Source organism: Procambarus clarkii, unplaced genomic scaffold (genome assembly GCF_040958095.1).
Source record: "Procambarus clarkii isolate CNS0578487 unplaced genomic scaffold, FALCON_Pclarkii_2.0 HiC_scaffold_1159, whole genome shotgun sequence".
NCBI lineage: Eukaryota > Metazoa > Arthropoda > Malacostraca > Decapoda > Cambaridae > Procambarus > Procambarus clarkii.
In genome coordinates this window covers 27,009-31,312 of record NW_027190190.1, presented here as the reverse complement: position 1 = coordinate 31,312, position 4,304 = coordinate 27,009, and the positions used below count along the sequence as shown (strand labels likewise).

Genomic DNA, 4,304 nt, shown 5'->3' with positions numbered 1-4,304 from the left:
GCATTCGAATGAAATGTTGTGTCAAAATTTCAAAGCAATCAGTGATGAACTTTTGGAGAGTACAGCATGAGTTGCTCTTACCTTCAACAGATGGCGCTGTTTAAAAAAAAAATTATTCCTGTCACAGGTGAGGCATGTATATAGTAGGTAAATAAAAATTTGCGCCTATGCGAATGTAACCTTGTGTCAAAATTTCAAAGCAATCAGTAAAAAGGTTTCGAAGATTGCCCTCACATGAAAAAAACATGAAAAACACAGTTTTTCAAAGAGTATTTTTTTTCTCGTCACAGACGTGACATCTATATAGAATTTATATAAAAAAAAATCCGCTCGGATGCGAATGGAACGTTGTGTGAAATTTCAAAGCAATCGGTGAAGAACTTAGGGAGATTAGCGATTTTGAACAAACGAACATTTCCATTTTTATTTATATAGATTAATCCCTAAAAATGCATTTAGAATTTTTTTTCAGCAACCCAATAACTCATTCACTCCAAGTGATCTTTCATTTTCGTTCTTTTAGTTCATATTGATGCATGCCGATCAGCAATGTAACCATATTATTCCAGCAAGTCCAAAAACATTATTGAATACCCTATTATATTATATATAAATACCCTCCACCAAAACACTATGCTCACTAAGCTAAAACACTACTCTCGCTACACCAAAGCACTACTCTCACTACGTCAAAACACTATGCCAAAACTCTACACTCACTACCCTAAAACACTACGCATACTATGCCAAAACACAACTCTCACAACCGAAAAACACTACTCTCACTATACCAAAACACTACTGTCAATACACTAAAACACTACTCTTACTACGCCAAAACATTTTCCTCACTATGCTAAAACAGTATGCTCACTTTCCCAAAACACTACTCTCACTACCCCAAAACACTACTCTCACTACCCCAAAACACTACTCTCACTACCCCAAAACACTACTCTCACTACCCCAAAACACTACTCTCACTACCCCAAAACACTACTCTCACTACCCCCAAAACACTACGTTCACTATGCCATAACACTACTCTCACTATGCCTAAACACTATTTTCATAATGCAAAAGAGTACTCTCACTACGCCAAAACACTACTCTCACAAGGGCAACACTTCTCTCACTTCGCAAAAACACTACGCTGACAACACCAAAACACTATTCTTACTATGCCAAAACGCTATTTTCACTACACCAAAACACTACTCTCACTATGCCAAAACGCTACTTTCACTACACCAAAACACTACTTTCACTATGCCAAAATACTACTTTCACTATGCCCAAACACTATTCTCGATAACACCAGTGTCAACTCTCAATTCACAGGTCTCACCATACATGGTCACTAACACAAAAATTTTGCAAATATGTCATGTTTATTGCTATTATAAAATCAAAAATGAACTTAGAGAAACAAAACAACCTCAGATTATAGAGACATAAACTTTACATATAAGGTGTAAGTTTCATGTAAATTGAATAAAAATTAAAGAGTTTGAAGTCGTTTATATTACTTGAAAAATAAATTAATCAAATATAAAGTCTAAGGTGCTGCCATCTGTGGCTGAGGTATATGCTTACGTGCAGATATGCTTACGTGCAGTCAGGTGTATAAGTTTCATGCAAATCGTCCGATAAAAAAAGTACCTCAAATTGAAAAAAACTATTTTTTTTAACATAATTTTTTTTTAATAAATCAAATTATAATATTTTTTAAAATATGCTATTGTGATAGCTGAGAGTCATAGACATGATTTCAGTTGACACTTGTGTTTGATAATCGTTTTTGACCATTTTGGAAAAATTTTGACACCTACTTCAATATTTTTTTATCCCTTTCTATTTATGCTACGATGCTGAAACTTGGACCAGATGAAACACTTTTCATATACATCTCGTCAAAAGTTTTTGACTGAAATCAAACTAGTTTTCATTTTTGGCATATATGAATCAAATGCCCCCCAGAAAAAGAGCAGGCAGCAGCCTGGACCAGACGGTGAGGTGACTGAGGCACAGCGAGGTGCTGAAGAGGAGCAGGTAGCAACAGCAGCTTAGGGGGCTTATCATCGCAAAAATTCGGAAAAATCGAATCTTTTTGAAAAATTTATAAAAATACTACAACGTTCTGGCAACACTTTGGCGCAAACCCGAGAATGTTATGATATAAATTAAAGTATTTATGGTACATTTCCATGCGTAATTGTGCAGAATCCGGTGCCCCGCGGCTGTGGCGCGCCAAGAGTATTGCGTCGTACGTTCTAAACGTCAATTTTTTCGTAATAACGTCGGAAATAACTCTGTATATATGACAACAAATATACACTTAATGGCAACCGTCTCCTAGTGGGCGTGGGTGAGGCAGCAGCTACCAGTCACATGTTGTGTCCTGTTGAGAGTGAAGGGTGTTGATGCGCGCTCCATTTTTGCTCCTGGAATCTCGCTTTTGTAGCGTCTAGCGCACAATGACCTATAAACGGAAGGGTCTGAATGCAAGAGTAGCCAATTTGACACGCGGTCGCCGTCGTTGGCTGGAAAGGAGAGACGCTGTAGCACAAGGGAGGTTATTATCAAGTGAAGATACAGGCGGCCTCCCCGCCTCAGCTGTGAGAGGCATGACGCAGCAACCACACCCCGCTTCGACCCTCCTCACACATCCTCAACCCCTCGATGTGTATGGACCGGCCACGACAGTGCCATCTACATCTGGTGTGGCAGTGCCATCTACATCTACTGCTGTGGCTGGTGTGGCAGTGCCGTCTACATCTGGTGTGCCAGTGCCATCTACATCTGGTGTGGCAGTGCCATCTACATCTACTGCTGTGGCTGGTGTGGCAGTGCCATCTACATCTACTGCTGTGGCTGGTGTGGCAGTGCCGTCTACATCTGGTGTAAGTCATACAAGTCGAAGTCTGGTAATATGTATGTGCAGGATATATATATGTATATATATATATATATTTTGTTTTCAAGTTTTTTTTTCGTTTGTTATCAGGGGATGTGCATGGAACTTGCACACCTTGCTCAATGGATGCCTATCTGCAAGGGTGCCAATTATGAACGAAATCGGTCGATGACACACTCGACTACAGGTGGCCGAACTTTGATCTTATTTTACTCAGGTAAGTAATTTACAACTTCAAGGTGTTTCTCAGCTTTCATTTATTAATCAATTTACATGCAAATTACACCTTATATGTAGAGTTTGTGCTTCTACAAACCTATTGAGACATTTTAGTCCAAAGTCCATTTGTTGATTTTATAAAAATTTATAAACATCATATATTGCATATTTTTGGAAGGGTAACTTTGAATAATTATATTATTGCACTAAACACTTTTTTTGATAAAACTGATCAATAGAATCCTTTATTATGTGCTAAATTTAATATCTGATTGTTATAGAAATATTTTTGTTGACACATGTGTTCCCTGAAATTATTTGAAAATGTTGAAAATTCGTTGCATAATACGTTGTGTATTTTTTTTCTCCTTTTCTGTTTAGGGTGTGATGCTGAAACTTGGACCAGTTGCAGCTCTTTCTATAACCATTTCATAAATAAATTTATAAACAAATTGAACAACTTTTACTTTACCCGTAATAAGCCCCCTTAGCGGAGACAATCACATGGTCTATGTATCGTTCTTAGGGAAGAGTGATGCTAATTTTGTAGAACCGTTACCTGATAAAATTCTTACCATGTCATTCTTTGTTATTTATTGTTTGTAATAAATGTTTGTCTGCTAGACAAGCGTGATTGACCTTGTCCAGCTCAGGATTTCTAAGGGGAAAGAGAGACAAATAATTTCAGGCTGGACGACAGCAAACACAAAACAAAAAGGGGAAATAGAATGATGTCACCCTAAGACTAGGAGAGAGAGAGAGGGTAAGTCTTAGTGGCTCATTAGGGTGTGTGCTCATGACAACGGGACAGTTCTGAGCCGACTCCCCAACAATATAACGTTGAGCCCCTTCTCCATACTTAAGTTCATTACGGGTGACTCTCCAGTGTGAGCTCCGCTGATGTTAGTAGTAGAGGCAGTAATGACGGATATTGTTGTTTTTATTTGTATTTTATCGGCGGCTCCCTGACGAAGTGAAAGCTCAGGATAAAATTGGATGACACCTGGGAGAGAGTTCACGGGGCTTTGATAAGTGACATTCAATGCCCAAGGTAGACGTTCATAACACAAGATGGACATCCAACACAATATAGACTTTAACTGCACAATGTAGACATTTACAACACAAGGTAGATGTTCACGGCACGAGGAAGACATTTACAGCACAA

At 38.4% G+C, this 4,304-nt stretch overlaps 1 long non-coding RNA gene across 1 annotated transcript; it reads left to right on the top strand.

The window, feature by feature from the left end:
- Nucleotides 1-2,838: 2,838 nt before the first annotated feature.
- On the top strand, nucleotides 2,839-3,596 carry LOC138362082 (uncharacterized). Its single transcript, XR_011227400.1, has 3 exons — nucleotides 2,839-2,903; nucleotides 3,008-3,134; nucleotides 3,518-3,596. It is a non-coding gene; the product is annotated as an uncharacterized lncRNA (long non-coding RNA).
- The last annotated feature ends 708 nt before the right edge of the window (nucleotides 3,597-4,304 follow it).